The sequence below is a fragment of the Argiope bruennichi genome, chromosome 8 (genome assembly GCF_947563725.1).
Source record: "Argiope bruennichi chromosome 8, qqArgBrue1.1, whole genome shotgun sequence".
Lineage (NCBI taxonomy): Eukaryota > Metazoa > Arthropoda > Arachnida > Araneae > Araneidae > Argiope > Argiope bruennichi.
This window is the reverse complement of record NC_079158.1, coordinates 69,196,685-69,221,509: the sequence shown is the minus strand read 5'-3', so window position 1 is coordinate 69,221,509 and position 24,825 is coordinate 69,196,685. Positions and strand designations below refer to the sequence as shown.

Below are 24,825 nucleotides of genomic sequence, written 5' to 3'. Positions count from 1 at the left end.
TAATTGCATAAATTCAGTAAAGTGTGATCAAAAGATTCACATTCGAGAAATAACAAACTTATCATAAATCCTTTCTATTTCTTCATAATTGTTTCTGCTATACGTCTTCGCTGTTTTTCATTTCTAAATTAATCCAAAATTACATTTATCGGCTTTCTTTTTTTTTATGCTAAATCATTATCATGAATCATTGTGTCTTTTTTGTTCTTAATTAATCTCGCATCATTCAGTTGCATAGTTTCCTAGTAATGATATTATTATCTACATTCTTTACTTACGTAAATTCTTTGTCCATAATTCTTACTCGCACACAAATAAGTGTTCTTAAATAATTATTTTGATAAGCATATCCCCCCCTTCCATCAATCACCCAATTATTTTTAATCGACTCGAATCTTATTACTGCGTGGCACCATGAGTCACTTTCACAATCCTGAGATCCAGTTTAGTTGAGCAGAAATGTAACAAAGCTAATCTTTTTATAGCACTTAAAGGCTCTCAGAAGATAGTGGGGAAAACCCTTGATTGAAAACCCGATCCACGTTGCCGTCAGCTCTTTGCGCCAAAGAGGGAAAAAAAAATCGCCTCTTTCTCTAATATTGACAAGAGAGGAAAATCGGCACTTGAGACGCTTCGCTCTTTAACACTTTATTACCTTACTCGATTATATATTTTTTTTTAAATAAATACCCGGGTAGCTTTTTCGAAGAGGGGCAGAGATAGCCCTTAGGTTATGTTCGGAAACCAGAGACAATTTTTATTCTGCAGTTTTGTTGAATTTATTTTTTTAAGCTCAATCGCCTCCAGCCACCATCTGACGAGCTTAGTAGACCGCGATTTACCAGCGCCGCCAAAGAGCTGTCACAAATGGCACAGTTTCGCTGTTTGGCAGAAGAAGGAAATTATCATTTTGCAATCACTAAGTAACAGTAACAGCTTCTTTTCAAGTTTAATTTCAATAAACATGAACAAAACAAATTTCTCGAACAAACTTTTAGCTTACTGTAGAATCTTGACAAAAAGACCGGAGATTCCAAGGCTAGAAACCTTCTCCATCAAAAAATTAGCCATGCGTGTTAAAGCTGTCATTAAGATCCAAAAGCTCAATGGGGTGATATAGAAGCTTTGACAGTTTTGAACTGATTTACATCTATAGTTAAAAATACAATGTTCGTCTTAAAATGGCTCACATATACATCGTAGTTTAATTCAGCTACATAATCGTCTCTTTTTAAAACTACAAGCGAGGCATTTACTTGACAGACATCATCATTTTAAACCAAATGACAAGGAATGTAGATAAATTCCTTCAACTTTCCAAAGTTTCTTTCCACCCAAATATATGGAATTCTCAGCGGCAGACTTAGCATGAACCAAATCCAATAAGGAGCAAATATTTAATATACTATATCTCTAAATCCATAATACTGCGCTTCAAATATAAAGTCACAATTCTTACAACCAGGCCACCAAGTCCTCATATGTATAGAAGAAGAATGGAAAAGTGCCTGATTTTTAGTAATGTAAAATAATAATAAAATAGTCATTTCTATTGGCAATATAAATTTTCAAACTTCACTGCCTTATTATTATTATTATTTTTGTCCTAGAAAAGTTTAAAGTATACTGGTCAAACTTGATGCAAAAATCTATAACCATAATAAAATCCTTCGTAGAGTATAAAGTCATTATTCTTATCACCAAATCATTATGTCTTCATGTGTGTAGAATATTTGAAGATTAAAAACGCTCTTGACATTTTTCATTTAGTAATTTAAAATAATAATAAAATAGTCATTCCTATTGGCAATATAAATTTTCAAACTTCACTGCCTTATTATTATTATTATTTTTGTCCTAGAAAAGTTTAAAGTATACTGGTCAAACTTGATGCAAAAATCTATAACCATAATAAAATCCTTCGTAGAGTATAAAGTCATTATTCTTATCACCAAATCATTATGTCTTCATGTGTGTAGAATATTTGAAGATTAAAAACGCTCTTGACATTTTTCATTTAGTAATTTAAAATAATAATAAAATAGTCATTTCTATTGGCAATATAAATTTTCAAACTTCACTACCTTATTATTATTATTATTTTTGTCCTAGAAAAGTTTAAAGTATACTGGTCAAACTTGATGCAAAAATCTATAACCATAATAAAATCCTTCGTAGAGTATAAAGTCATTATTCTTATCACCAAATCATTATGTCTTCATGTGTGTAGAATATTTGAAGATTAAAAACGCTCTTGACATTTTTCATTTAGTAATTTAAAATAATAATAAAATAGTCATTTCTATTGGCAATATAAATTTTCAAACTTCACTGCCTTATTATTATTATTTTTGTCCTAGAAAAGTTTAAAGTATACTGGTCAAACTTGATGCAAAAATCTATAACCATATTAAAATCCTTCATAGAGTATAAAGTCATTATTCTTATCACGAAATCATTATGTCTTCATGTGTGTAGAATATTTGAAGATTAAAACCGCTCTTGACATTTTTCATTTAGAAATTTGAAATAATAATAAAATGGCTATTTTAACTGGCAATATAAGTTTTCAAACTTTACTGTTTTTATCATTTTTTTTTGTCCGATAAAAGTTCACAGTTTACTGATAAACTTGATGCAAAAATCTATAACCACATTAACATACTTCACAACAATAATTTTAAAAAATCTTATTTTTCTACCTTAAACAAAAAAAGAAAAGAAAATGAAATAAGAGACTTAATAATTACTCTTTCTCATACATTTAATTTATTATTATGAAAATTTGAATTATGAAATTAGTAGATTAAAAAATAATTATAATAAGCAAATGCATATAAAATTTTTTACTTAATATTAAAGAAGATTACTTAAGATTTAATTTTTTTTTTTACTTAAAATGCAGTTTTAAATATGTTATAAATATATATATTATCCTTATGAGCAAATAAATAAGCAATAAAATTTTTAATTGTTTAAATTTCAGTTTTAGGAGATATTTGCTGATAAGTGGAAGTCATAATCTATCAAATTTGAAAAAAAAAAAAATGCTTTATTTTTAGGTTAAGAGTTTTTCTCATTAAAAATGCATAAGGAAATATTCTAGCAAGTTTACAAGTAGTTTGATAGTGTTTAATAATTTAAGGACTGGCAGTAAATTCTTAAAAATTAATTTATTAATATAATTGAATGAATTTATTTTAAATTAAATTTATTGTTGCTTTATTATTTTCTATCGTATTTTTAAGAAAGTAAACGGGTTTTTAAAAAATTGTCTGCAATTTAAAAATCGACATTTGTAAGCACTAATAATCCATTAAAGTACATTAACGAACATTTTGAATTTAATTTATCATGGAATTGTCTATTAATTATTAAAATTTTTACTTGGAACAAATTAATAAAATTATTAACTAGCAAATCTCGCTTTCTTTTAGGATTTTGTTAACAAAAGAATAAAACAATGATTGCTTGACATTCAGGTGAATGACATGTGATTTTTCAAAATCATCATTATTATAACATCAAAATTTATATAGTCAGTGAATCCTTTTTACTTCATTCTAAAAAAGAGTCATATAATCATTAATGACCTACACATAAAATCAATTTCGATTTTTTTAAAATTCGGAATTTATTATTATATTTAATTGATATTCTTGCAGAATTTCTCCTGCTTGGCTGGAAGGGGAGAAAAAACCATAGTCCTATCTTTGTTAGAATTTTTTTTCAGCACCCTAAGTGGAAACACAAACAATAATATATATATATATATATATATATAATATAGGTAATTATATACATTCATTAAAAAAATTATCTTAAAATTCAAAAATACTTTTAACCTCTATTTTAAATATTTTTTTTTCTTCTTATTGTGAAATATTTGGAACAAATGCTTCAAATATTTGAATAAACTAAAAGATATTAAGATATGAAATTAAATAAACTAAAAGATATTTAAATGAAAAAACTGTTTTAGTTCACTAAATAAATAATAAAATGTATAATAACCATTTTGTGAATTTGATAAAATTATGAATTTTAAAAATATATCTTATATATATCTAGTGATAAATCTTAAATTTTAATTATTTTTTTTTATTTTCAAATCCTGATTTTTTTAATATCTTATTTTTTTATAAATGTTTTTATAAATTTTATTGGCTTAAATTTCTTCGTTTGTTTTCCATTTAAAGCAAAACTTTCGAAGTTTATAAAATAAATTGATATTAGTAACACTAAAATCAATTATGATAAGTATGATTCACTTATAATAATACTTTATTATATATATCATTTAATAAATATTTTCTAACAATATGATGGATAAATGCTGTCAAATTTTTCCAATACATTTATCATATATCAATCATTTTCTTAGAGACATGGCGAAATATGGAAATTTCCGGAGAGGGTACCAATTCAGCTGTTATCATCTTTTCAAAATTATGCGCCATTCCTAAAACAATTATTGAGTGTGATTTTAAAGTTTTATAGAATTTCACTTCCTAATCATAAAAAAAACCTCATAATGCCAACCCCTAAATTTACACGCATACTTTAACATCTACTGATTTTTCACTTTTAAAACAAATTTTTAATAAGCTGACTTCTAATTCTTCTTTCAGAAGTATTCATCTAGTCCGAAAATGAATCGCAAAGGATTTGGCGACAAAAGCAATCCCGGCGGCAACCCTTGTAGATCGTTCTTTGCTGACTAACTCTCTCCCCTCTCCCGTAGAGCACTCCCTGGGGGAGGCTGAGGATGTAACAAACTGATAAAAGTGGAGAAGGCAGATGACCCCCACATGATCCCGAACACGTTGCATACCCCGCGCAAAACTTGATAAGACCATGTCCCACAAATCATGGCTCCGACGCTTAGTTGGCTGCCTCCACTCACTTTTTATAGATTTTTTTTTATTTTTATTTTTATTATTGATCAAGGGAATTTTCACGTTTATTTAAAGAGTCTGCCAGATTTTATGAGTGGTATGATGTTTGGTAATATTTGGCGAGATATGGATATATTTTAAGAAATTTTTTTGAAAATCTTTGAGTAATGTATATAACATACTGAAAGTGGTCAAAATGAAACAATGATAAACAAACAATTTTTCTTCTATATAAGCATGCAATTAAAAAGAAACGTCTTCAGAAGAAAGCTTACCTGATGGAGTATGGTAAGGATCTTAATGCTCTTGGGGTCATAAAATTGGCATTTTTTTTTCTTAAAACTTTTTACAAGAAATTAAATATTATTGTTCATTAATTATCTTTTTAATGATATATTAAAAGCATCATTAATTATTTTCTATTTTTAATTAATTAAATAATGATGTTATTTTTATTTGATAAATAAAACTTCAATCTGCCTCTACCAAGTGAAAAAAATTATGCTAATCTTCTAACTGAGATAAATCAACTCATCATCTTCATCGCTTTCATCTGCTTATGACTTACACAACTCACCACTTCTAATTCCGAATCCAGTGGACTGTAAATTTGTATAAACACATTAAAAACACCCAATATCATCCCCAGTTAGGTTACCTCAAACATAGCTGAGGAGCATTTTCATCGATTCAATACCTCACTCTCCTTAATGGGTCTTCTTTATATGCATCGGAACAATCTTCATTAATCTGAAAAGAAAAAAGTACTACTTAGCGAAAATGGAATAGGATGGATCCAGTAATAGTTTTCATTTTACGTATCCTCGATTGAATAATGGACGGTTAATACTCTTTATTGATTAGATCTCTAACAAGAATAGTTATAAACTATGCTAATTAATCGCTGAGAACTACATATTCTATTAAAATACATCGTTGTAAATAAATAACTATAAATAATTTATTCTGGCATGAAGCTGCATTGACGCAAATTTACTATCTTGGAGAAATTTCACCACTTGTTTAAAAAACTTTGCAAAAATTTAACAATTAAAACAAAATTGTTACCACAGTGGTTGTTTTTTGCAGTACCGACATTGTCAGCGAGATTACACCACCAAGTGAATCAGGGATTCAATTACCTCATCTTGCCTCCACCTCAACTATAGTTGGCTTTCACTAATCCAGCTCTGATAGTTCCTCTCTACAAAATGTAAAGACATAAATAAACTATTCAAAAATCTAAACACATCCTTAAAAAAACTTTTGCAAACGATAAAAGACTCAAATAAAAATAAATGCCCTAATTGCAAAATTTTATGCTCCATCTTTTACGAAGTGCCAATGTCATCAATTCGATCGTACCAATTGAATGTAAGTTAAACTATCTCTTTTTAACTATTTATAATAAACACCTTTACAGTAAACTTTCAACAATCCACCGTTGTATCAATGTCTCACTTAAAATCCTGCGTTTTCAGAAAGGCAATTGGGGACCGTTAAAAGAAAAACAAATTCTGTAACATCGACTTGACGAGAAAATTAGGATTTTGAATTATATTTTGTTATATTTGCTATATGTAATTTCCTGCATAATTTGGTATGTTTTGTAGTAAATTGTGCAATAAACATAGATTTGCTATTAAAATCCTTTTTTTATAAGCTTCTAACAATTCTAAGCTATCATCAATCCGCGAGTCTTCTGATCTTATATTTGCTGGATTACTGAGTACCTATTTTATTAGAAATTTGTCTTTTACGCAAAATTTTCATCGTTCAAATCTTCTATGTTTGTTAATTAATTTATTAGGAATTCAGATTATTTATTCATTTAAAAATCACGCCGTAAAATATTACTTTGATGCTATATATCAGACCAGATTTCCACATTTAAAGATATTTTTTTTTCTTATATCATTAATTAAATCCTTTTTAAGAAACATTTATTTTTTACAAATGATTTTTAACTGAATTTAATATAAGAAGGATTGAATATTTATGTATAAAACTTAAACATTTTGGAGAAAGAATAATCAAAAGTTTTCCAAGCCAAGTTTGACTAAGTTCATAGTTAACGACAGAAGAAAAAATTTACTGAATAAAATGCATATTCAAAAATGTTGCATCAGTAAACTACTACTCGGAAAAATATCATCAACAGATATAAACAGTTACTTGCAGGCATCTTAACAAGAACTTGTTGTTATGTCTGCACAAGCCATGGTTTTGGCTGACTTCTAAGTTATGCATGTTCTTTCCCTCGCTCTTTGAAAGAATCTGATGAAAACTGAAAAAATTTGTTGAGAGAAACTGAAACCGTTATAATGATGTTTTATTTTTTTAGCACTATAATATAGCAAAGAAGAATGAAATTCGGAAACATTGCATGCATAGGAAAACAAATGCGTAAGCTTTATGAGAATCTTCTGTAATAAATTTGCATTGCAAGCGGAAAGTTATCTTATTCTATTTTTCATTAATTTTACTAATATTATACAAAAATAGATATAATGAAAACAAACAATCAATTTATAAAGAAAAAACGCTTTTATTAGTATAATGAAATGCAGTTACAGATTTAGGTACATTGCGGCTCCAAGTAGTACATATTATGAAGGTTTTTTTTTTTTTTTTTTTTTTTAAGTAAAGAGGCAAAATTAGTTTTACATTTCCACGCGTTTTACTATTATTATTATTTTATATTTTATGATTACAACACGTATTATTTTATATTATAATTAATATTTTTATTTTATTAACTTTTTTTTAAATTATTCTTTATTTGCTTTTCCATTACGACCCAAGGTTTCTGGCAATTCACAATTGTACACAATGTTCTTGCAGCAGAGACTCCGCATTTATAAATATTCCAATAGCCAAATATACCTATAATTAAACATATAGGAATTTAATTAATTATTCTTAATGAAGTATTAATATTATCTTAATATTTTATAATTCATAGAATTTGTAATTTCTACAAACTTATTTATTTGGGAGACAAGGAAGATAAAATTTTAAAATTAACCTATCTGTGGGCTCCTCTGATCCAGTGGATTTAGGTAGTTGATTAGACTGGATCCATTATTTCTAAATTTTAAATAAAATCTGGTCAAAGGTTTATATCATCGATTTGTGAGGCACTGATACAAGCGACTTCAATGAACACGCAATGTATTCAATTTTCAAAAAAAAAAAAAAAAAAAAAATGTTCAGAATTTTCGCTTAAAAAAAAATAATATTCATTATGAAGACAATTTTCCATAAGATATTGGATTTCAGCACCATACATGTTTTTGTTTCAAGTTCCTAGTTCCTGATTAAAATTACTATTTTCAACATTTTAACATTTTTTTTCACTACATTTATTATAAGTTAACTCTGATAAAACTTTTAATTTTTACGATTATCATTTTTTTCTTTTACATATGTTGTAATTCCTTAATCCACTTATTATGTAACCTTTTAATCAACTTTACTAAAATTCTTCCTTAAATGCAGCCTTTGATGATGAATAATTTTTTAAAATGAAAGGTTTAATTATGCTTTGAAAATTTAAAAGTATTCTATTGTTATTACAGACATGTAATTTTACAGAATTTCAAAATTTTAGCACATGAGGAAATGAGTAAAATATTGATTATCAGATTCCACCATCTTAATCATCAAAGAAGTTCGATTAAATAAATGTAGTAAAAAAAAAAATTGTGAAAGTTATTCTATTTTAATTATACCCCACATTTTAATCTTAATTTCTAATTTATTTTTATAAAGTTTATGGAATATGCAAAAAAATGTTCTTCCGATTTACTGCCAGATAACACTGCTTATATGAAAACAAAATTTATTGATGTTGGAGGTCTATAAATTATAAAATTGTATATCACCATTGAAACCACACATGAGTGTAAAGTTTCAAAATTCTAACACTTCAACACATGAATGACGAAATTATTATAATATCCCATCTTTACAAAAACAGAATATTACACGTTTAATAAAAGCTTATACAAATTATTTAAATAACTTTATTACAATTCAGATGTTATATTTAATCATCATTGGATCCAATGTTACAATTATCAAAACAAATTTACAGACCACATAAAAGTTTTCATTTATGGATCACATTATGAAACAAATGTAAACACGGCGTTCGCATGAATATTTTTGCATACAAACTCTTAGAAAAATATTCTCGTTAATGTTTATCAGTTTCCTTCCATGAATTTTTTTTTCTCCCTGGTTTGCTTTAACGGATCTTTATGAGTTCGAAGTCTTTACGAGTTAGAGAAAGTTCTGAACCTGATCTTCCGATCAATTTTGACATGGAAAGAGGAGTGCAATGTGCTTTTCCGGGGACCCATAAAAATGGCGTGCAGCCTAAGCTGCCATTCATTGGTGAGGATTATGTTGTAGAAGCTTGAAGCCCTAACCTTGCGTCGGCTGGCCATTCATCATACTTTCCCAACGAAAAGAGCGGCTGTCTTTTTCGAGGGGTTGCCGCTTTTCAGCTGCCAATCATTCCTGAACGTCGCCAAATTCGTCGCCATCACCATTCAAAGTGACTATCATTACATATTTAGCGATGATGGATTTTCAAACTCTGCAATTGATGGATTTTGTATTAATAGCAAAAAATTACGTGCTTCTAATTAAATTATCAGAAAAAAATAAAATAATAATATTTTTATAAACTTGAGGCATATTTAAAACAATTTTATCTATATTCTATTTCTACTGGAAACTCTATACTGATTAAATACATAGCACTAAAAGAAAAAAATGGATTAAAGGGGACTTAGAGGGTATCAATTCTTTGACATTTATTTCTTAGGCATTTCAAATTTGTCTATTTGATACATTATTCTAGAATTCTTAGAGCTCATATCCTTAAGTAACAACTTTTAGGGTTCATAACATCAATCAAGACTTCTTAGGACTTTCTAGTTTAACTTTAAATTACGTATTACAAGCCGTGGAAGGCTTTCATGGATTTTTTTTATCTTATTTAATTGAGAAAGCTTGTTTATAAACATTAGCATATAGTTCATAAAAATTATTAATGAGAACAAATTTAAATATTCTCTTTTTTGCCTTAAATATTACTAAAATAAAAATAATTAATTGGAAATATTGTGCATTATAAAATTAAATTTTATTTATTATTATTTTATTTATTGGATCTGTCCTTTGTATATGAATTTTGATTGCAGTCGTCGAATGATTTTTATAAATTCCGCAATGAATTTTCACCAAATATTTTTTTAAAAAATGACATGAAAATATTTCCTACATTAGAAATACAGTGGGTCTCAAAATTGAGTATATACCAATCACTCTCTTCTTTAAAGATGTTAAAATATAATACAAACGTACCATTTAAGCTTAATATTTATAGAAATGTTAAACAGTATATTAAGAAATATATCGGATTAAAAAACAAATATGAAATCTTCAAAATGTTTTAATTAAATAATTTTCTTGTGGTAATCACAAAATTGATTATACAGCTAAACAATTTTTGAGTTTATCACCATTTTTTCCGAAGAAATTTTTCTTGGCATTCTATAGTTGCACTCCAAGCATAGAAACGTCATAAGATTTTTTTTAATGCACCTATTTTTCCCTCAATAAAAACCCTTGAAATAAACTCTGGATGGAAAATTGAGAACACAAGTTGTCTATTCATCAAGTGGTCGAAAGATGGTAATTATCTTCGAGAAATTTCTTCATTCATTGAAGAAAATCTTGGTTGTCTCCAAAAATTACTACAAAAGTGTCGTATGTGGTCAATATTCCAGGAAGTGCATGTAAGGAAATGTTGAGCATTACTGCAGAGATGAAAATTATATGTTTTCATAAAGGAAAATCCAGAATTAAGTGCTCCAAAACTTACATCATCAATGTCCTCAGAAATTGGAAAAAAACTTTCAGCTGAAACTATTTGGCGTTTTCTTCATATTGCAGATTTCATGTTCGTACTCCAATGAGGAAATCACTTAGTTGCAGCAACAGAAAAAAGAGGCTATTTTTTTGGGGGAAAAAACGTATTTCAAAGCCTGAATCATTCTGGGACTGTGTTTTTTCTCTGATGAAAGCAAATTTAACCGATATGGGAGTGATGGATGATATAAAGTGTGGTGGGAAATTGGAAAAGAGCTGGATCCTAAAAACATACTAAAGATGGTTAAATATGAGGTGGATCCGTAATCTTTCTTGGTTGTATATCTGGAAATGAAGTAAAATAACTTTTTTTATTGATGGAATTATGGATAGACTGGTATATCTTGACATTTTAAAGAATAACTTACAAAAAGTGTTGATAGATTAGGACTAGGGTCAAACTTCATCTTTCAGCAAGACAAGAATCCGAAGCATACTGCGCGGATTGGCAAATTATATTTGTTGTACCATGCAAGCAACAACTACACACGCAACTATAATCTCCAGACTTAAATGTTATAGAAAATTTAAGGTCTCAGTTGGTGAAATCCATCCATGAACTTGAGGGGACAAGTAAACAGAATCTCAAGAAAGTTTTAAGAAAGAATGAGCTAAACTTTTATTTGAAACAACAACAAAAAAAAATCGGTCATAGCCATGCCTAAGCTATTACAAGTAGTGTTACAGACAACAGTTTTTTAAACTAAATATTAATTTTCTTACTGTAACAAAATTGATAAAACTGTATACTCATTTTAGTGGCATTCTTTTTCATCTAAGTGCTTTACTTATTTATTTTTATATAAAAATGACATATTTTTTTCCTCCACATTTTGGTAGGGGATGGGCTTGAAGTGAGAATCATAATTTCATTAAAACAAAAGTTAGTATGCTAGGAAAAACATAGTTTATATGCTCAGGTGTATATTGGATTTTGGGTCCAAATGTATATTTATGCATTTTAAAGTGAAATTTTATTTTGAATTTTAACAATATGTAATTGTTAAGTCGAACTTAAAAGTTGGATATTAGAATTACTTTTAATTAGTTACCTTCCAGTCTTTATTATTTTATACTCCCCCCTCCTTTATGATAGCTAAACATATAGAATAATTCAGTTGAATGTAAAAATGTTCAATATTTTGAAACTATTTGAATACTTGCAGTAAGAATGAGTAATTATTAATAAAACATATCAAAAAGAGGGAAAAAGCGAGAGAATAGGCAAGGCAGAACTGATAAATGATTCATATAAATAAAATAATTGACAAAAACCAAAGAATCAATCCCAAACTTTGATCCAATTTTGACAGTTGTTCTTTTATATGAAAGTTCACAACCCTTAAGTATGTCATAGATGGTTTTAATACAACGCCAGTTTTGAGAGATATCGCAAAACAGAGTCGGTTCAATTCCTTGTGTTTGGAATCAGTTCATAGGATTTCACAATGACATCATCAACGTTATTGGATGGAATGGTTGAATTGCTTACGTTTGGCGTTCATTAATATGATTTTAAAGTCACGTGATCAATATTCTTGGACGAAATTAATGAATTCCTAGCATTTATAGTCAATTCATAAAATTTCAACATCATTTGACTAACGTAGTAGAAAGAATGATTTCAACTCTTTGCCTTTGAACGCACTTCATATGCTTTTACAAACACGTGACCAAAGCTCTTCGATGGAGTGGTTCAATTCCTTCGGTTTCTGTTATTTCAAATGATTTCATAGTAGAAGTATCAACGTTCTTGAGCGGAATGTTTGGATTCTTTGCACTTAAAGTCAATTCATAGGAGATTAGTTCCATTTAAGCACTTCTGTGATAAGAAGAGCGTAAATTGAATGCAAACCGTTTTCAGAATAGTAAATGACCTCTTTTCGAGCAAATTTTAGGGTGGAATATACGTGAATAAATAGGAAATGAATATTCTCTGAATAGCATCTTATGCAGTGAAATCATGAGAAAATAGTAGTGTATCTTTAATAATGCTTGAGAAAATAAACAACAAAACTCAATACATGCAAAGTTTTGGTTGCAATATGTTGATATTAATAGGAAACGGAATAAGTTTTTGTAAAACTTCTTCTCATGAATTTATACGTATAAAAAATAATATATTACTAAATTTATATATAAAAAAATAGTAACCATATTTTTATAATTATCTGAATATCCACGGACACAAAAATATGGATATAAATATAGGAATCAATTTCACCGATTTTTTTCCCCCTTCTGTAAGTTATGCTCGCGAAAAAAAAAATTATGTTGAAAAGGAACACATTTTTTTTTCATTATTATTATAAAATCATCATGAACAAAAAAAAAATCTACAAATTAAAAAGCTCAATGCGTTAAATTTTGGTATTATATTATTTGAGTGGCATATGAGAAATTATAAATACTAGTTTTATTCAGAACTTTTTAATAAAAATCTAAGCCGTTGAAATAATATGTCAGATAATTTTGAAGAAAAGAAAACTGGCAGCATGACATTTAATACTTATCCAATATTTTCCCCAATATTTATACAATTACTAGACAATAATAGTTTAATGGTCAAAAAAGTAGTCTTACTTGATATAATTCATTATTCTGAACAAACTGCAGAAATTTATTTTATTCTATACTCATAAAATAAATGCATGTGTCATTTTCTATTCAAACAAATATTTTTTTATTTATTTTTTTAAGTACTCAGATTTTTTTCAGTATCAAAATAGAACTTCCAGTGCCAGAAAAACTTTTTAATTATTTATCCTAATTATGGATTTAATCAATATTTTTCGGTATAAATAAATACTTTTCAAATATAATTCAGTTCAATCAATATAATTAAAAAAAGTATTTTCTAAATTAATTTAATCTCGCAAATAATGCACTTACCTTGCCAATCTGGCAAACCTCTATTTTTACGGAGGCTGCTTGTCTTCGGGAGCTCAGCTTTCGTGATAGATGAGGCCGCGGCCGTCAAAATAAAAGGCCAACGCTTGGCGACGTTATTTGGTGCGCTGTCACTTGGCGTTCATTCATCATCGCCAATTTTTTTGTTTTAGCTTACAATTTCTCCAGATCTCTTAGAAACGTTCGTGACACCTCAGGTTCTGATAATCTTTTGGAGTACAGGATTATCCGTGACAATCTATAAATAAAGTTTCTGTTATTTATAAATAAATCATCTTGGATAATTTTTAAGCACAGACATCTGCATTCTTCATAAAAAGTCTCTCAATTAATTTATATTTAAATCTGCGACAGGAGTGTTTACGCTTAGTCTTGTAAATCGAAACTTCTAAAAAACATTCAAATCATTTTATTAACCCCTTTTTCTGTTTTCTTATTCATGAAAAAAATTTTTAGTATATGTGTGTTAGCCATATTTTTAATAACAAAAATAAATTCAACACATAAATACATCTTTTTTTTTTGAAAAAAAGCGAAAAAAAATTATATATTTAATAATTATCATTTATTATTATCAGTAGAATTATCATTTAATTTATCGAATTAAGATTAAATTTTTATAATTTTAATCGTTAATATTTATTAATCTTAAATAAAATATTTATTTAAAAAATACTTTTAAATGATTGTTTAATGGTATAAGGACTTTTCTAGAGAAAAAGAGCTAAATAGCCAATTTTAATGTAAACGAATATAGTGCTTATCTAATAAAATAACTGAAACTCTGTCTGAACAGAAAAAATGAGTATTTACCTATGTTTATGTGATTTTTTAAAATATTCATTTATACTATTTTTCTTACCTTTTTTATTGTTTAAATTTTTAATTTTTACATGATTTATGTAAATATTATGAAATTTAAATGAATGATTCCACTTCAAAAAGAATCGACAAATACTAAAATTATGTTTTGAAATATCAAACCAAACTACGAATTGACATTTATCTGTCAATTACCAAAATACAGAAATCATTCAAAATGCTGTTTAGGACAGACCGTTGTATTTAAAGATCTCAAAATTAGAATTTATTTACTTTATGAGTAATATTTGCTTGCTTAGAAAAAAATTCGCTCAATTTGAAATGAAATTTTAAAAAATTTAGTGCATTTTTCCTAGAAGTAAAGACCTAATTTTCTCACAAAAATACATTTTGTGTTTCTTTAGAATTAAAAAAATAATTAGCTTTTCAATATCTTTTTATTTTAGTTAATTTTTTTCTTTGAAATAAATTTTTCATATTTTCTTCTTTTTAATCAGTTAAATTTTCCTATGCAATAATTTTTTTTTCTAATAAGTTATTTAAATTTAATTTTCAGCACAATTTCTAACAATACTTTTTATTAATGCAATGAAATTATATAATTATTTGTATCATTTTTTCAAATTTTTCCCTTACGTTCTTCATTACTCATAACATTGTGATAAAAAAACATATAACATCTTTGAGTATTATTTTCAAAATTAATTTTCTCTTCCATTTTTATTAACATTATAATGCTTTTAGCCTGGCATTCTTCTCTGTAAATTTTGTTATTTATAAGTAGTTACGTTTAGAAGTCAACTACTAATGCAATCACGCAAGACGAAAACAATACAGATGATTTAAGTCTATTGTTTGCCAACGGATTCTAAAATCCTTCGCGCTTTTGCGCATGCGTTAGAATTGGTTTAGTTCGTCAAAATAGGAGTGAGAGGAAAGATGAAAGGATGAGATATTTACATTTAACAATAAAGTAAACTTAGATTACTCGCGGAAATAAAATAAGTAAATTTTGAATTAAAATAAAAATAATACAGCCAGAACCGACATGACACTCGCATACAAGTGAGAAAAGAATTGAACCAAAAAGTACCTCATAGGGGAGGAAATCAAGGTCAAAGAATGCGCTCATTCTTCCGGGTCTCATCCCTTGGTAAGATAGAATCCTCGCAAAGTGGTAGCCTCAGGGTACTGAAACGAAGAGCTAATCATGGTCATTCTATGATTTATTGGACCAAAGGCTTGAATCTTCTTTAATTTATCTGTCTTTCTTCCCCTGAAAGTTAAATACATTCCTATGTAGCATAAAATTCAAAGGAAAAAGTAATGCTTACTTTACAGTGAGGCTTATTAAATACTTATTAATCAAATGGGATAATTTAATTATGATTATGCAATTTTTATGGGCAGAATAATTTATTGTTCAATTAATGTGTTATAATTAAACTAACTTTAAGTAATTTATTTTATTTAATCAAGTCATGAATAATTTTTTTTTTTTTTCTGTTTCATTATCTTATATTCGTTGCTTTCTCAGTAATTCCGTTTCGCGAAACGAAATTTCGTCAATTATGAATGATATTCAAATATTTTCATATTGAAACATAAATTTAAAAAAGAAATATGTATGTATTTTAAATATAAAAGAAGTTCAATGAAGCTCTAATAATTTTCGATATTTAAAAGAAAGAAAATAGTCGTTTAAATTCAGAGGGATGGAAGTATATATAATTGAGATAAAAGTCTAGTGAGGTTAATTGCAGACAGGGATTAAAATATATAAGCTCTTTATTATCCATCCTACAAAACAATAATAATTACTCATATTAAAAAGGAATAATTTACTTTGTCAAAGCTTCCCAACCCCCGGGGAGGGGCACCTCGAAATGAGAATGAGATGCTTCCGGCATGGCGGTTGGATCTCGCCACCCTGGAGGGTACACTAATAGGTGGGGTATCTGACTCCTTCCATCGATGATGGGACGTACTTCCTTCGGGGTGGGTTGTACCGTGGCCAGTGATGGCCCTTAGGACTCAACCACAGTTCCTGCCAGTGTTGCTGTTGCGGCGGTCCGGTCATTCAGTTTAATGGTTTAAATCCGTGTGCTTTCGTGGCGGGTCGGAGAGTCAGATGGCTGACTTGTCAAAGCTTCCCAAGTGGCCGTTTGTTTCAACTTTTTGATATGCTATATGCATAAGACAATTTGAAATCTGTAGTCATTTATTAATGACTTTTTAGAAACAAAAAAGGAGACAATTTTTAACTTTGCCTTTCCTTTCACATTAGTGTAATCGTGTAGCAATAATTAATAAATTAAGTAGTTTTTGCGAGAACTAAGTCTACCTTTTATATTAATGTCTTGTTTATTACAAAAGTGTAGCAATCATTTTGAGTAGAGCACAAAAGCTCCTGATTTTCTGTAATTAAATTAGTCTCTATAATTTTTTTAAAAATATTATACTTTTAATAATATATTGAAACTCTTTTTCTGTATTAAAATTGTAATTATGTTACATCATAAAATAAATTGTACATCTGTACATTTTATCAGTATATCATAAGATACGACATTTAGAGGCTAGAATGGTTTAGGATATATAAAAGGGGTGAGCAAAGAGAGAGTCAAAATTTATAAAACTCCAGCCAAAAGTCATTTTTTTATATCTAGTCTACCCTTCAGCCAAATTAGAGTAGACAGCTGGAAGTCTACTATACTCCATTATCGTAGTGAAATTCATTTTGACTTTTCCTACTGATTTATCATGGTTTTTATCTGATTAACAAAGGAAACGCATCTTCTATGACAGGAAGCCATTCTTGATTGATAAATCTTTTTTCTTACAATTCTGTTAGGCTGATAAGTCATCAATCAATCAAAGAATGAATGTCTTTAATCTAATCAAAATTCTTATCATGTGTTTAATACATCATTAATTATACAAAATAGATCTGGATTTGAATGTTTGGACACTATAACCATGAAGTGTCAGCGAATTTTAACTAAAAAGGAAGAAGAATGATTAAATGCAGAATGAGCAATGCAATTCCTTATAATACCTAGGGTTATTATTCATTCTTATTTCACAGAATGGACAGGAAGACAATGATTGAAATGACATTTATATAATTTTTCTGGATTGAAACTGAATGCACTATCTATCCACCTTATTAGTATGATGTCTGGATACGGTCCATTAACATAAAAACACTACATGCTAACTGTAGCCATATCATTATGAAGAAATAACTAAGGAGTAAACTAAGTACCTGGGAAACCAAACCTCTCGGCAATTTGTGTGAATATAATTATGTTTTTTTTTTTTTTGAGAAAATATTTAGATACGAATCACATACTGATTACATATGAATATTTTTCAATCTTACCTACATATGAACTGGTAATTTAAATAAAAAAAATCATAAATGCATTTTGTTTAACATGTTATTTAATCGTAAAGATTATAGTCGCAGGGGCATGGATAGGTATTATGTTTAACATGTTAATCGAATTGGTTAACACAATAATTGCATCGTTGTTACTGGATGTGATGACATTATTCGTATTCATATAATGCCATAATACGCCATCTCACAAAACTTTGATGCATTAATAGGTTATTATCCTATGGCAACAAAACAAGTTTCACAAAAATTTGCGAGATAGTGCTATATGACATTGTCAGCATAAGATCAGATAGAAAAAGTTTCTAATAGTTAGTTATTTAATAAAATATTGTTGTTTTATTTGTGTGAAATCACAAATAAGAATTTGTGTTATTTGTCTTTCCAGAAAATTATTTTCAGGAAAGGCACCTATGTAGTTTAGTTTAGTTATATTAACGTCCCGTTTTTTAAGCAACACTAGGGCAGTATTGCGACGGACCTCGTAATTTTGAACCACGGTCAGATGACAAGGACGACACCTGCGGTGGCACACACCCCTCCACACCACACTACAATACACCAGGCACCTATATAGATAAACTTAAAAAGCAAAACCTTATCAAAATATAAAATTTGAACCAAATAGTTGGAACTGTTTCCAAGATACACGAAAACATTCATGTATATATAAAAAAATTGCTCGCTTAAAGTTATAAGATAAGCGAAAACTAATTGAATTGCAAACGCAGTATCGAACATGAGATGAATGACATGGGAGCCAGATGCCCGGAACATTACTCCATCTCAGATATGCTTTTGTTGGATATATACAGTCACATGTCAATATTTAGTTATAAAATATTGTGATTTTTTATATAGAATCTCCATATACAAGACGTTACAATATTATAGATAAACTTAAAAAAAATCAAAACCGTATCTAAATATAAAATATGATCCAAATAGAAGCGTTTCCAAGATACACAAAATGAATTTATATAATACAAAAATAGCTCGTTTAAAGTTAAAAGATTGAATAGAATGAAAGAGGATATGTATACTGAATGGAGAATAAACATTGACCTGATTCTTGACTTTTATGGAGTGGATCCTGATTTAGCACCTATAGATATTTTCGCATACAAAATTGAGCTACGATGGTTATAGACTGTTAGGAGATCAGTATTTCCTTTTAATCAATATTTATTACTAGGATAATATTCCTCTTATTTTGCTGCAAAATTTCATGAAAACTCTACATGCACTGTCTCTTCCTTCTGACACCGATTTCCTGACACACCCTACATTAAATTTCGACATCTAAACTAAAGATGTCACAAAAGTCGTTGCAAAAACCCATTAAAAGCATTCATAAAGACCATAAGAGATCCACTCAAGATGTCAAAAAACAACTGATAAGCCAAGAGATTCCCACTCCACTTTTTGATTCTAGGCTTTGAATCACAAGTATCTGCTTCCGCATCCTTTTTAAAAAGATTATGTCGTGTTGTGCTGTAGACATGATGAAATCTTGTACTTGTTGGAGGCTTCTAACCATTTGAAATGATATTCAACGCTGGATTGTATATTAAGATGATAAATATTTCTTTATCTTCTATGAAATTAGATTATTATAAAATCTTTACTTATAAATTAGATTACTCTTATAAATTAGACTGTTATATTAGCTTTTACATTAATTATATTAACGTTCTGATTTAATGTTTTTAACGTTCTTTTTCCGAAGTTACAGAGGTTATTCTAGGAGAGTTGTCTTAACTTTGAACTATAGTAAAATGAGGCATCTCACCAGTTTCCAAAAATATATAGATTAAATAGTTAATGAAAACAAGTTGATAGAAAATCATTATGGATTTTTTTTTCAGTTTGAAAAGGGTTGATTTAAAGTTACTATAGAGATTTTTGCAAGAAATAAATGCTAAGAAAATTCAAGGTAAAATTATCCACTTAAATGCTTTTTGTCTTTTTTTTTTTTTTTTTCTTTTGTATAGAGTCGCTTTTGTATGACACTTTATAACTTCACTATAAGGTAGATGAAAACAATGGACGAGTTTCAGGAGCAAATATTTAATTATCTTCTAAGTTCCACGTTTCACAAGACAAAACAAACACGAACACGACACTCACTAAAATGCTATCTAATAAGAACCCCAAGAAGGAAAATGGGAAATTTACCTTGATATTAATGAGGTAACGCTATCTATTGTATCAAAAGAGAAGGTAGTAGAGTTATGTAACCGTTACACTATATATTTACTAAATTTATGGAAAATTTGATGAAAAGATATCGAAGGCATTAAAATTATAAATAAAAGTAAATACTTCGAACGGCCTATAAATATAGGTATCTGTAGCAGTAAATGCTTTGTAATCGCGCAGAGGTGAAACATAACTTCATTATAATTGATATAATCGAAATAACTATTTAGTATGAAAATCAGTATGAAAGAAACTTATTTCTGCTTATAAATGTATCAAACAAATCAAAAAATAAAAAGAAATTAAATTACGAAAAGAAAAACGTTTAAATTTCAAGGGGGAAACACTTCAATTATTTCAAAAACAAAATAACAAAAAATTGCAGCACTGACTTCTTTAATTTTACACGAACTAGTCTTCATGTATAAAATGCTGCTAATGAAAATTAGAATTTAAGAAAGGATACAGCTTCTGCAACTACTGAAAAAAATTGTTAATAAGACTTTCAGAAAATATTATTTATAAAAATAAAAGTTTCGGTTTTAGATATAATTTCAACAAAAATTTGCTGAGCAACATTCAGCAAAAATTTGCTGAAAAAACAGCTGAACTTATTCATATCACAGTGTTTTATGCCATAAATATTTGATTCAATGTTTTTACTTCAAATGAACCTAATGCCTTCATTAAAATTATATAAATAATATCGGTGCAAAATCTCACTAATGTTACAAAATACACAAACATAAATTTATAAGAAATGCATCTAAAAGTGAAATACTTAAACTTAATTTTCATCTTATACCAACAGATTCTTCTTTTATTTTATCTTTTTTTTTTTATTTCAAACATTTTTCCCTATTTCTTTTCTTCCTTTTTTTTTTCTTTGCTATTTACTTTTCTCTTGAATAAATTTAATGTTGACAACCCCGACTCTTAATTAACTGTTTCACACTTGTAAGGCAAGAGGCAATTAGTGAAATTAAGAAAAATCTTATACTTTCCCTAACGAATGCCGAATAATAATATTTTATTTACTTTATTTATTCACTCGTGGCTTATTGAGCAAATGAGATCTGCATTAAAATTTTTTCTCGCTTCTTTCTGTGAGGAAAAGAAGAGAATGAAAAAAAAAATAAAAAACAAGTATGATGTTACAAAGAATTTGTAACAAGAAATCTGAATCAGTATATTAGGCTTTAATTATAAATAAATAAAGTATTATTATAAAACCAGGTAATGTCACAAAATATTACTATTAAGGTTAATAAGGTTAAAAGACTACTAAGGACTAATAAGGTTAAAAGGAGGTTTAAAAGTAAGAAAGATTTAAGGTTACCAGGATATTTGCTATCTTACGGTAAGATACAAAATTCAAATTATTACACTGACAACAAAATATATCTTGTTCAATATTATCTTGTATTTATTTTCAACTATAAATTTTTACCTTCAGAAGTTTCCCGAAAAATTTATAGCAAATGTGACTTCAATAAGCTGTATGCCAATTTAATTCAGAAATCTTTCGTGATTTCAAAGACACGTGAAATTACATATAAAACCAGAAGAATTTGTATTCTCAGAGCTTGCTTACATATTTCACTATAGACTACAAACACCACTAATGCTCAGATTTTTATTTTTAGTATCCACACATGAACATTTTGTGTTTAGTCTAGGAAACAGAATATGCATTTTAGATGCCTTTTTTCAACTAATTGGAAATTTTGGTACACCAAAATTTGGTACAAAATGACAATTTTAGTAACAAGATTACATATCAATTATTTGTATTTTATAGTCTAATGGAGTTCATTCATTAATCAATTTATAAAATAACTGAAGGAGCTAAATGTTGATGATTAACTCAGATACGTCCCGAAGATGAATTAAATATTCCGAATTGTCTAAACTTTTACATGTGAGTAAGTGGATCACATAAAAAAAAATCAGCCGAAATGATCTCCTTGAAATTTTCTCACATAATCTCTAATAAAGTTTTTATTTTCACTGAGATTTGTGTTTCGTAATAAAGTATTAAAAACCTGTACTTGTGTATTAACTTCATGCCATTTGCCGAAAAATAGCGATGATAGATGTATCTTTGGGAGAATCCAGCATTTTTGCGATTGCTTGCTCACTTGCGCAAGCACTAGAAAATCAGTTATGTATTTTGGAAAACTTTTTTTGAAACCGCTTGAAACTCATTTCACATTAGTATTACAGTTGTATTCGCAATATTATAAACCAAATTTCATTTAATTAAATTGTAGCGTTTTTGAGTTATAAGGTTTACATGCCTGCGGAAGTATAGATCGTCCAATGATCGAACTTAGATGGATTTGATTCCAATTTGATGCGTATTTATAACATAGATACTAAATTTGTCTACGAAGTTTTATCTACACTACTTATAGGGTCACGGTGCCCTGGTGATAAGGTCTCGGCTTCGGAACCGGATGGTTTCAGGTTCGTGACCCAATTCCACCGAAGAACCGTCGTGTAAGGGGGTCTGTTGCACGTTAAATCCGTCATGACCAAATGTCCTCCTGCTGGTGTGGTGTGGGTGCCAGCTCAGGTGTCGTCCTCATCATCTGGCCGCGGTTCAAAATTACGAGGTTCATCCCAAAATAGCCCTAGTGTTGCTTTAAAACGGGACGTTAATATAACTACACCAAACCAATCAGAGATTTAAAATAATAATTTACAATGGAATATTTTCAATTCATCAATACTAAATGCTTATTTGCATATAATATATCGACCGAATTTACTCCATACCATATCTTTCAGCATACAGTATAAATTTCAAATATTTACATATTTTAAAGAAATCAATTGGATTTCGAAAATTAATTGTTTACTCAGATGATACATTTTATTTTAATTACAGATAGTCACCCCATTACCACAGAGCTAAGCCATATAAACGGGTATCTAAACTAAACTACATTACTTATCACCAGCCTGGTAAAAGTATTCCTTGTCCTTGGATTTCTTTATAAAGCTGACCGAAATTTAGAAATTGGTGTAAGAATAACATATTAAATTTCACCCGATTAATTTAGATAGATAGACTTCCCTTCGATGAATTTCTTCCAAATTTTGATAATATTTACAATTTTTTAGTGTTAAAAACTACTTACTGAATTTCATTTATCCAACTGAATGCTTTTTTAAGTCATTAGGTCCACAGACAGACGGACAAACAGACGTAATTCAAACCTGCGGGAGTGGCCCCCTAAAAACTTAAGCATACTCTCTAATAAAGGTGTTATTCCAGAGGACACCTTCGATGACACTGGATACAATAGTTACGAAATATTACTCTTTGGAGTAAATTTCTCATTTTTATTAAATCTATCATGTGATCCTTGGCAAATATTTTAGAGATTAATCCCTGGCATGCCCGTAAATAATACTCGAAAATTAAATTTGGGTTTTGGACGTGCTTTCCTGAACCTATTCAAACAAATATTTGACGCAATACTACACTCGTAGTCTCAAAATCACGTACCAAATTTAACATATTTACGTCATTATGTTTTTGAGTTATTGTGTTTGTATGTTTCTGAAGGTACAGACAGGCAGACGGTCAGCCATTGGTCAAAATTCGATAGGTATTAACAAAGCACTTGTTAAGTTTGTGTATCCAATTCTGTCCATCTAGTTTTCTTCATTTTGTAGTTATGGTGTTAACATATTTAAACAGTCAGCCAAATAGCCTTCTAATGAACTAATTCTACATAAAACTTAATAGAAGTATACGAATTTGATGTAAAGACAGAATACCAAATTTCAAAAATCTAGCTCAGAGTGTTTTTGAGTTATCTTTGTTAGAAACAGACAGACATTTCCAAAAATGTCCATTCCGAGCTTATGGTGGTCAAAAACGTGGAGATTCATGAAAGTCTCGAGTTCAGATTGTTTGAAGATTACAATATTTTCTCTATACATGTACTATACTCTATACTTTACTACTATACTCTATACTCTATACTCTATGTACTTTTCTCTATACTACATACACGAGAAAGTAGAATTAACTTTTCGGACCAGGGAAGTGTAAACATGAAGATTCATCAGAACTTAGAGGTCGAATTTTTTAAAGATTATAATACTTTCTCTTTGCATATTTCGTAAAAACTCGAAAATAAAAATAACTTCTTTTATACTAAAAACTTCTTAGCTTGGAAATTTGTGAAAAGTCGAATTTGTTGAGGATTACTGAACTTTCTTTTTGAATATTTCACAAATGATTAAAAAAAGAAACCAATCATCGATTATTTATCATCATCGAAACTAAGACTCACACCATTTTCACCCTGAATTTCCGGCCGATTCTCAAAGGATAAAATATCACTTCTGTTTTCAAAGCTATAATAAGCTCTCTTCATCCAACGTATATTTTAGCATGAGAAAACATCCAACACACCGGAATAATATATAGACCGTTTGTTTACTTATACATATATATCCGTTTCATCCCATTCAATTCTGGTGAGAAAACTAAATTGTTTCGAGAACATTGTTTCTCTTTAGTTGTGCGCGAAACTGTCTAAAAAGGATGATCTAGCATAAAACGAATTGTTTCGAGAAGAAACGAATCGTCGGCCAGACATATAGATTCGATTCGCACGTAAA

General features: G+C 28.6%; 1 long non-coding RNA gene across 2 annotated transcripts; it reads right to left on the bottom strand.

The window, feature by feature from the left end:
• Positions 1 to 3,626: 3,626 nt before the first annotated feature.
• On the bottom strand, positions 3,627 to 13,814 carry LOC129981586 (uncharacterized). Of its 2 annotated transcripts, none has more exons than XR_008785327.1 (4): positions 13,737 to 13,814; positions 6,041 to 6,102; positions 5,557 to 5,648; positions 3,627 to 3,737 (listed from the first exon to the last, which is right to left on the bottom strand). It is a non-coding gene; the product is annotated as an uncharacterized LOC129981586 (long non-coding RNA). The 2 variants fall into 2 exon arrangements; XR_008785328.1 differs by lacking the exon at positions 3,627 to 3,737 and adding an exon at positions 4,339 to 4,462.
• Between the last annotated feature and the right edge of the window lie 11,011 nt (positions 13,815 to 24,825).